The 10,294-nt window shown below is 50.3% G+C and overlaps 1 long non-coding RNA gene across 2 annotated transcripts; it reads left to right on the top strand.

The window, feature by feature from the left end:
* The first annotated feature begins 2,807 nt into the window (after positions 1 to 2,807).
* On the top strand, positions 2,808 to 4,118 carry LOC109704839. Of its 2 annotated transcripts, none has more exons than XR_002214497.1 (3): positions 2,808 to 2,843; positions 2,936 to 3,007; positions 3,896 to 4,118. It is a non-coding gene; the product is annotated as an uncharacterized LOC109704839 (long non-coding RNA). The 2 variants fall into 2 exon arrangements; XR_002214496.1 differs by having other exon boundaries at positions 2,817 to 2,843; positions 2,919 to 3,007.
* The last annotated feature ends 6,176 nt before the right edge of the window (positions 4,119 to 10,294 follow it).

Below are 10,294 nucleotides of genomic sequence, written 5' to 3'. Positions count from 1 at the left end.
TTTGAGCTAGAACAATAATAACGTGTAAACCCAAACTACACATGTTGACCAAGAAGATCTTAGGAGTAGAAATCCGATGATAAACCCACCTCTAAAGCTAAATCCCAGGCAGCGAAGAGGCCTCGAACCAATACTAACGCCTGCTGAATCAACCGAACTCTTCCAAGACCAGTAATCAAGCTATCTCCAAGCTCTATATATGGAAATCCATCATTTAGCACCAATTTCAGCACTTAAGCTTAATTTAACCAAATTGGAAATGCAAACTTTACCTAGTAAACTCTAATTTGGTTGAGTTAAAGATCCAATACCAGGGTATTATGGAGTATCAAGCTCAGCTCCAAAACCAGACCCTTCAAAGAATTACACCAAGAGAAACTCAGAAACTTAAAAATCTGCTCAATACAATAGCAGCAGAGAAGAATTGGAGTTCGACCAAGCTAACCTTCACCAAATTCAGAAATCTTGGGCTTCGTGGATTCCTCTCGAAGTACTGAATCCAAGAACCAAGTCTCGCTGTAATCTGACGCTTCTACGTCGCACATGAGCCGAAACGCCGACGGTCGACGCAGGAATTCTGCAAAAGCAGCATCCTTGAGCTGGAAGTAGTTGCGGTGATTTCGGCGGATCACACACCTCGAAAACCAATCTCGTACCGGGACAATGTCGGGAACGACGAAAATCCACGCTCGCCCGGCCTCCTCGCAGTACCACGACAACGAACACCCGCTCGAATGGCACCGCGGCGTGACGTTGGCGACGAAACAACTCCACCCGAGAGCTCCTCCACACTCGGTCCAAGCTAGAGAGAGAAAGGGAAGGAAACCAGCAGAAAACTCTCCCTCAGCTCCTCTCTACGCCAACATATAGGCTGGGGAAGAGGGTGACACAAACGAGGTGAGAAAAGACCAAAAAGCCCTCTCACCTACCCTGGTGTACCGGTACACGGGCCCACGTACCGGTACTAGAAGCCAACCCGAGAGCAGTCTGTGCTCAGTCTGTGCAGTGTACCGATACACCCTACTGGCTGTGCCGGTACAGCAAGCAGAGAAACCTGCTATTTGCAGATTTCTTTGTCAAAGGCTGCTCTCGCGTCGCACAGAGTCCGTTTTGCGTCTATTTCACGCCAACGAGACTCAGGCTTGTCCCGACACTCTCCAGAGCTGTCGACTAGCCTTTACCGCCAAACACTAGGGATCTCACACATAAGAGTATAGTAGCACTGGCCACTCTCTCTCTCTCTCTCTCCATATATATATATATATATATATATATATATATATATATATATATATATAGAGAGAGAGAGAGAGAGAGAGAGAGAGAGGCCTAAAGCCTTATTGCATCCAAATGCAATGCATGAATTTTCAATATTGTGGTCAAAAACTTATGAGTACAAAGAGGTTTATACTCATAAGAGTATAGTAACACTAGCATATATATATATATATAGACTTGAGCTAGAATACTATCGATAACAAACGAGCTCCGTTGCCATCCATTTGTTTTTGATGATGGAGCTTCCAAATCGACGATCGGCACCGTTGAACATAATCTATACCACTTGAAGTGTTTAGAAATCAAATTTCATACATTTTCGATATTGTTTTCTTATCTATCGTGTGGACACAAAAATGAACGGCTGAAAATGAATATTATTTAAAAAAATGATGATAGGAGTCTTGTAATCAAGATCAAGACTATAGATCTTGTTTTAAATAGTTTAAAGAATTTTCTAACAAAAATTCAAATGATTTGGATATCTTTATGCCGTTAAACGAGAAAACGCCTCATATCGACCATTAAAATTATAAATTTTGAAACACTTTGATCATTAGGCAAATAATGTCGAAAAGATTTGAAATTTGTTTTCTAAACACTTCAAGTTGTATAGATCATGTTCAACGGTGCCGATCGTCGATTTGGAGGCTCTATCATCGAAAACAAATGGGTGGCAACAGAGCCCGTTTGCTATCGATAGTATTCTAGCTCAACTATATATATATATATATATATATATATAGAACTAGGCTGGACTACTATTAATAGCACCAAGCTATTTGTGCTATTAGTGTGAGACCCTGGTGTTTGACTGTGGAGGCTTGTCGACAGCTCTGGAGAGTGTCGGGACAAGTCCGAGTCGCGTTGGCGTCAAATAGACGCAAAACGGGCTCCGTGCGACGCGAGGGCAACTTTCAGCGAAGAAAATCTGCAAACTGCAGTTTTTCTGCTTGCTGTACCGGTACAGCCATTAAGGTGTACCGGTACACTGCACTGGGCCGCGCGCGGGTTGCTCTCGGGTTGGCTGTGGTACCGGTACGCGATCCCGTGTACCGGTACACCAGGGTAGGTGAGAGGGTGTTTTGGTCTTTTCTCTTCCTCGTTTGTATCACCAGCTCTCTCTCTCTCTATTTAGCCTTGTGAGGACAGAGAGAGAGAAAGAGAGAGTTCTTCTGCTGCTACTTCCTCTCTCTCACTCTCAAACCGATCGTAGGCTAAAGGGAGCTCGGATTCGTTGCCGACGTCGCGCCGCGAGGCCGTTCGAGCTTGTGTTTGACGCCGAGGTAGCGCGTGGAGGCCGGGCGAGCAGGGATTTTCACCGTTCTTGCTGTCACTCTGGTGCTCAGCGTTGTCGAGGTGGGTATTTCAGTTTTTCCTTGATTTTTGGGCAAGTGTTTACTATTTCTATTCGGTAAATGGTTGTTTGCTGAAATCCACCGTCGACTGTTAGTATTTCGGCTCGTCCTCCGCGTAGGAGCGTCGGATCGCGACGAAACTTGGTTCATTGGATTCTAGACTGCGATAGGATTCCATGGAGCCCTCACTTGCAATTTTTGGACGAGGTTAGCTTGGTCGAAACTTGGTCTCTTTCAGCTGCTGTGAACTTAGGCTGATTTGTGTTGTTTTGGTCGTTTTAGCTCGGCGACCGGTTTAGGTGGTCCCTGAGGAATCCAGCAGCATCGCGGGTGGCCGAGGCTGAGTTCGCTGCCAGGAAATTGCACTTGAGGTGGGTTACATCGGTTCGACTCCTAAGTTCATAATCGTCGACATGTATAGATCTCTATTTTGGTAATCTAGTTTGGCTCAAATTCTTGAATAATTCTAGATTGGTAAAATCTGAATTCTCGAGCATGTTCATAATTTAAATAGATTATACATGTTGGACTTGGAAATTGAATTAGGAGAAAACCTGCGATTTGGACCTGTCACTTGTTACTACCTGATTTAGCTCTAGGAGCCGTTAGAAATTGGTACTGTCGCTGTATTGTTGAGACAGGTACCCCAGGTAGTCCAGATTATTTTTATACTCGTGCTGGCATGCCGAGTGAGTTTTGACATAGTCTTTAGAGTTGTTTAGCCTGTTGGGCGCCGTCGGGATTGACGGTGAGCCCGGTTCGCCGGTTTGGCGTTTGTTTGTGCCGAGGGCACGTTACCTGTTGTTGGTTAGACCAGGTTGAGTCTGTTACTAGACCTTGGGTTTTTTTGGACCTTTTGAGCTTGACAGAGACACGCTGCATACTCGGCTGGGTCGCGCCCCCGAGTGCCACTCCGGAGTTGGGCTTGTGCTTCCGCGTTGGTGTCGCTCACGCCAGTTGGACTGCTCTCGACGGGCCAGTTGTGTGGATCGAGCTAGTTAGTCGCAACGTGGCGGGGACGGGTGTATCACAGTCCCACGTGAGATTGGGTCAGCCATGATATTTATCTACAGTTGGTTAGTGTAGAGAGTAGTAGTGTAGTGGTAGTTAGCAGTCGAGTGTTTCCTGCTTTTTTCCTTCTACTTACTCCCTTCTGTAGACTTAGTGGGTGACCGATGTTTGTTTTTGGCGGTGCCCACTGAGGACTACTTGTGTTTACAGTAGTTCTCACGCCCTGTTCTTTTACCGCTATTTTGCAGAGCCGCAGGTACAGGCTGCTGCTTCCTCTGCTGAGCAGGATCGTGGCAAGGGCGTCGCGAGCTAGAGCCCTACCAGACTGATCGAGTTAGAGGCGTCCTCCCCTTACAGCAGGTAGTGATTTTTCTTTTGGAGCTTTTGTACATAGCAGTTGAACTCGCCAGTGCGAGTGGTTTTGTACTTGGGATTTGTGACTATGTATAAAAAGCTCGTTTACTTTAGTTATTTCTTCTGCTCTATACTACTGTTTGTAGTATTGTTGTTTCTACAGGTACCAGTGACGCTTCGTATACAGGAAAAATTTCTTGTATACGGCGGATTTGTCGGCGTGCCCGGGGAACAAGACATCCGGGGCGTGACAGATTAAGTTGGTATCAGAGCTTTGCTGTAGGTCGTGGGGACCTAGGAAACCTAAGTTTGGCAAACCTTAGGGAAGCAAGACGTGAGAGGCGTAACTTTATTGCGAAAGTCAATGATTATTTGTTTTAACTCCTCTTAGAGTAGAGTGAGTGACTGAAGGAGTTTCTGTTTTGGCCTGAGAAATTATGTTGGCTGCAGACGACATAATTTTGGAGGAAAACAGGGACCACCTTCTAGACTTTCGTTGATTGGGTCAAGAGTGTTTGTGTTTCAACTGACCCCGATTTGTTCCTTTCAGCTATGTATCGTCGCCGAGGTCGACCGTCGTTGCGGGAGCGTGCGCAGTTGGCGCAGGATCGTGCTAGATCTCCAGAGATGTCTGAGCAGGCAGAGGCGAGTGCACCCCCGGTTGTGGAGCCGAGCGCGCGACCAGAGACTAGCGCACCCCCTGATTTGAGTGCACAGTTAGCTGCCCTGACCGAGGTGACGAGACAGCAGGGGGAGCTATTGCAGAGGTTGTGTGAGAGGATAGCTCAGCCACCGAGTTCTGTACCGAGGGCACCAGAGTCTCCAGTTCCACCCACGATTACTCCAGTGTCAGCACCAGCTGCGGCAGTTCCTCCATCAGCAGCAGTTCCAGTAGCACCAGTTGTGCCTGCTAGGGGGCCAGTACCGTTGACTGAGGCCGAGCAGGAGCGGTGGACGGAGAGGTTAGCTCGTTTTCGCCGATTTGATCCACCGATCTTCGATGGCAGAGGCACTGAGGCCTGGATTGTAGAGGGATGGGTCAGTGCGATGGAGAAGTTATTCGAGGATCTGTTCGTTCCAGAGGGGGAGCAGGTACCGTTAGGAGTTCACTGCTTGGCAGGTGACGCCCACGACTGGTGGCGGCGAGTTAGACGAGATCAGGGGCTTGTGGCAGCACAGTTGAGCTGGGACGAGTTCTGCGGAATGCTGTATGGGATGTACTTTCCCAACAGCATGAAGCAGAAGATCGAGGAGGACTTGAAGAGGATACAGCAGGGCGACCGCACAGTTCAGGAGTACGCTCGGGAGTTTACTAGACTCCTGAACTGTGTCCCATTCGTGGCCAGGGACGAGGCTCACAGGGTCTACTTATTCGAGCAGGGTTTGAAGCCAGATCTCTTCAGGTTTGTCAGGGCGCAGAGGTCGAGGACCCTGGATGCGTCTATTGAGCAGGCGTTGTGGGAGGAGCGAGGAGAGGTGTCCCTCAGAGAGCGGGTGCAGGCGCCGGGGCCGAGTCAGGATAGGAAGCGCCCGGCTCCTGATGACGGAGGACAGTCGAGCAGCAGGCATCCGCCGAGGCCTCCACGATCACGTTCTCAGGGTCGTGGGTCCTCGGGGCGCCAGCGGTCCAGGGACTCCAGGCAGAGGGGACAGCCTCAGAGGACTCAGCAGTGTGTGATCTGCGGGGGACCACACGGAGCTCGACAGTGTGAGCAGCGGGAGGGCCGGTGCTTCGGGTGTGGTCAGCCGGGACACATGAGGGCGGCATGTCCACGAGCAGCTCTTCCAGCACCTTCATCAGCTTCAGCACCACCAGTACCCCAGCAGTCCTATGGAGCAGCCCCGAGCTACCACCGGGAGGACCGATCTTCAGTGCCGCGTCAGGGCGAGCGGCGTCAGCAGGCCCCGAGTGGTAGGGTCTACGCAGCTCAGGTGGAGGACTCGTCGGCAGCAGATCGAGTGGTGGCAGGTATTACTCTGATCTCTGGCATTCGTACTCGCACGCTTTTTGATACTGGAGCCTCGCATTCTTTCATTAGTCGAGCATTTGCAGTATTGCATGGTCTAGAGTTAGGAGTGTTGTCTCAGGCACGAGAGGTGCAGATCCCAGACCATGTCTTACAGGTTGTAGAGTGCTGTTGGTCGTGTCCGGTGCAGTTGGACTCTTGGGTTATGCCCGCGGACCTATTGGTGTTAGGGCAGCTGCAGGATTTCGACGTAGTGCTTGGCATGGATTGGCTGGCACGGTATTACGCGACGATCGACTGTGGAGCGAGGACAGTGACATTCCGTGAGCCAGGCCAGGAGGAGTTTACCTACAGAGGCTGCAGGAGCACACTCTTTGCCACTTGGATCTCTTCTGCGAGGGCGCGGCAGATGCTGAGCAGTGGATGTGTTGCTTTCTTAGCGACAGTGGTAGAGGTACCTACGGCGGTGCCGGTACTCGAGGACATCCCTGTAGTCCGCGAGTTTCCGGATGTGTTTCCCCCTGAGTTGACGACGCTACCGCCGGAGAGGGAGGTTGAGTTTGTGATTGATGTAGTTCCTGGAACTGCATCAATCTCGAAGGCACCCTACCGGATGGCACCGGCAGAGCTGAGAGAGCTAAAGGCGTAGCTTCAGGATCTGGTGGATAAGGGGTATGTGAGACCTAGTGTATCACCTTGGGGAGCGCCGGTGTTATTTGTAAAGAAGAAGGATGGTTCACTTAGGCTGTGCGTCGATTATCGAGAGTTGAATAAAGTGACCATCAAGAATAAGTACCCACTGCCGCGCATAGATGACCTGTTCGACCAGTTGCGAGGATCCATTGTCTTCTCGAAGATTGATCTCCAGTCAGGTCGGTACCACCAGCTGGCGGGTAGATGGCAGAGGAATGTTTCCAATAGACGGCTTTCGGACCCAGTACGGGCATTATGAGTTCACAGTTATGCCTTTTTGGATTGACGCAATGCCCCTGCCGCGTCATAGATTTTGATGATAAGTGTTCAAGCCGTTCTTGGATAGGTTGTTGGTATCTTTATCGCAATATCCTGATTTACTCCGGATGATGCCTTAAGCACGAGGACACTTGGAGGTTAGTCGCACAGCTTCTGAGAGAGAAAGAAGCTGTACGCCAAAGTTAAAGAAATGCGAAATTCTGGCTACGGAGTTTGCTTCTGGGCCACGTGATTTCACTGAGGGCGTTGAGTGGACCGCCGAAGCAAGATGAGTGCGATTCGGATTGGGCCGAGACGGCTAGGGAGACAGTTACTGGAGGTGAGGAGTTCCCTTGGAACTGGCAAGGATATTACCCGTCCGGTTGTGGAAAGGCTTGCGAAGCTTTCCACACCCTCACAATGCGTCACTGACGGCGGAAGGGGATTCGCTTTGTTTTGGACGCTGACGATCTGTCAGAGAGCTTTGACGATTGAGACAGAGACATGACATCAGCTCGCTATCCTTGCGCCCTTCCAGAGATGGGCAAAGGATTTGTGATATACAGTGATGAATCGCACAGTGGGGTCTTGGTTCGTGTGCTGATGCAGCATGGTAAGGGTGATTGCTTAGCTTCACGCAATTAAAGGATTAGAGAAGAATTACGCCTAACGCATGACTTAGAGGCTTGCCGTAAATTTTTGCCTTGAAGTTTGTGGCGGGCATACTTGTATGCGGAGCACTGGCGAGGTTTTCACTGGATCATAAACAGTCATCAAGTATCCTCGTTCATTCTGCGGGGCTGTATGGCGCGGTTGGAGTTACGGACTATGTTTTCATATCATCGGCATTTCGATGGCAATGCGTTAAAAGGAAAGCAGTGCAGAGCCTGAGTTTGAGGATTTCAAGAAGCAGCCAGACTTACCGCGAGGAGCTCAGCGCCTCGGGCACTCGAGGTGACCCCTTTCCGTGGTGGCGACAGCGAGGCTGACTTCTTGGTAATCACACCACTTCTGTTGGATAGGATCCGACGACGAAACCAGAGTGGCAGACCGGTTCTTCGCTTGAGGGTTTAGCAGAGCCAGCTGGACAGGGCAGTCGAGGTTATGCTTTGGACAGTCGGAGTATCGGCGGTACGGGATTGGACTGTGTGCCTGTGATTCTGAGATTCAGCTGACTTGTCTGAGAGAGGCACATGTTCCCTCTTATACGTTCATCTGGGGGAACCAAGATGTATAAAGATTTGAAGCACCGATTTTGGTGCCCTGGAATGAGAGGGACATTGCAGATACTGCTCAGCTGTTTAACTTGCCACAGTGAAGGCCGAGCATCATGCCACCCTGCTGGCAAGCTTCAAGTCTGTCCAGTAGCCTGGAAATGGGATCAGATCCAGACGATGATTGTTTTGTTGGTTGGCCTAGAGCCAGGGTGCTGATGCAGATCTGGGTGATAGTGACAGACCTGACCAAGTCTGCCCACTTCCTACGTTCAGACCTACTTGACCAGAGATTCTACACGAGACTGAGGAAAAGGCAGAGTCGTTCGAACGACACATCTTTTATCAGCCCAAAGCCGACAGAGGATTACGACCGATAACCCGAACCGAACTAAGTTTCAGGTTGGAGACCTGTTTTTCTAAGTCTCGCCGTCCAGCAGCGGCATACGCAGATTTGGCAGGTTACGTAAGAAAGCTCAGTCCGCGTTTTGTTGGGTCCCTTTGAGTATTGGAGCGTATTGGACCGCTCGTTAACAGGACTAGCGCTACACCGGCCTCGGTTGCCGCGACTTGCCGGCATTCATGATGTGTTCCAACGTCTCGCTTTAAGGAAATATGTTTTCGATCCCTCTCACGTGATTGACCTTCCCTTCCCACTTGAGATTGGCGAGGATCTAAGATACGAGGAGGCGACCGATGCGGTTCTTGCTCGAGGAGACCAAAGAAATGCGGCACAGAGTCACCCCCGTAAGTGAAAGTGCCAGTGGAGCCCATCATGATGAGCGGGATGGCGACTTGGAGCCTGAGACGGTGAAATGAGGGAAGCCATATCCCTAATTTGTTTGATGCCTAGACAGCCAGGTAACGTTTCAGTTTCGCGGACGACCGAAACTTTTTGTAAGAGCGGGGTACGATGGATGTGAGAGCCCTGGGGTGTTTGACTGTGAGGGCTTTGTCGAGCAGCTCTGGATAAGTGTCGGCCGCACTAGTACTGAGTCCGCGTTGGGCCGTCAAATAGACGCAAAACGGGGCTCCGTACGACCGACGGGCAACTTTCAGCGAAGAAAAATCTGCAAACCATTTTTCTGTGCTTGCCTGTACCTACAGGCCATTAAGGTGACCGGTACACTGCACTGGGGCGCGCGCGGTTGCTCTCCAGGTGCTGCCCGAGCCCCGGTACGCGCCGATCCGTGTACCGGTACATCCAAGGGTATGGTAGAGGCTAAATGAGTTAATTTTTCTCTCTCCTCCCTCGGGCGGTCGGCCCTCACGTTGTATCTCCTTCCTTTTCGAGAGGGGAGTTTTTACCTGTTCTTCTCTCTCCTCTCCTCGTTGAAGGTAGGGAAGAAGCCGGTTGGGGAGTTCGTCGCCGGACCGTCCGCGCGCGAGCCGTCGACGTCGCGTGTGACCGGCGGCGCGGGCGAGGAGCCGGGCGAGGGCGTGTCTTTCGCTACTGTCGCCCGGGCTCCGTATTCCTCCACTGTGAGGGTGATTGTTTTGGTCCGGCATTTTTCCCCGATCCATCTCGATATCCAATTGCCCACCGGCGTGCTGTTTTCTACAGATTTCCTGCGTCGAACGTTAGTAATTCGGCTCGATCTCGCGTGTAGGAGCCGTCGGATCCGCGAACGAAAACTTGGTTCAGTTGGATTCTAGACTCGCGAGAGGATTCCCAGCCCTCATTTGTATTTTGGAACAAGGTTAGCTGGCTGCCACACTCAAACCCTTTTCTCAGCGCTGTGAACTTAGCTGATTTGTGTTATTTGGCTCGTTTTTAGCTGGGCGACCAGTCTAGGGTGGTGGCCTGAGGAATTCCGGCCGCATCAGCGGCGTGCCGAGGCTCAGTTCGCTGCCAAGTAATTGCACTTGAGGTGGTTACAATCGTTTAACTCCTAAGTGCTTATTAGTCGACCATGTAAGATCTTGGTTTCGGTAATTAATGATACTAAATTCATCGATTATGTTAGAAAATGTAAATTGAATTTCGAGCATAATTTTATCAAGTAAATAGATCATACATGTTGGACATGAAAATTGAATTAGGAGAAAAATCCTGCGATTTGGACCTGCTCACCAGTCTAAATACCTGATTATAGCTCTATGGAGCCGTTAGAAAATTGTACCCGCGCGCAGTTTCTTCGAGCGAGTACCCAGTAGTCTA

The sequence above is a fragment of the Ananas comosus genome, unplaced genomic scaffold (assembly GCF_001540865.1).
Source record: "Ananas comosus cultivar F153 unplaced genomic scaffold, ASM154086v1, whole genome shotgun sequence".
In the NCBI taxonomy this organism is placed as follows: Eukaryota; Viridiplantae; Streptophyta; class Magnoliopsida; order Poales; family Bromeliaceae; genus Ananas; species Ananas comosus.
The sequence above is the reverse complement of the archived record's forward strand: the minus strand, read 5'-3'. Positions and strand labels throughout refer to the sequence as shown.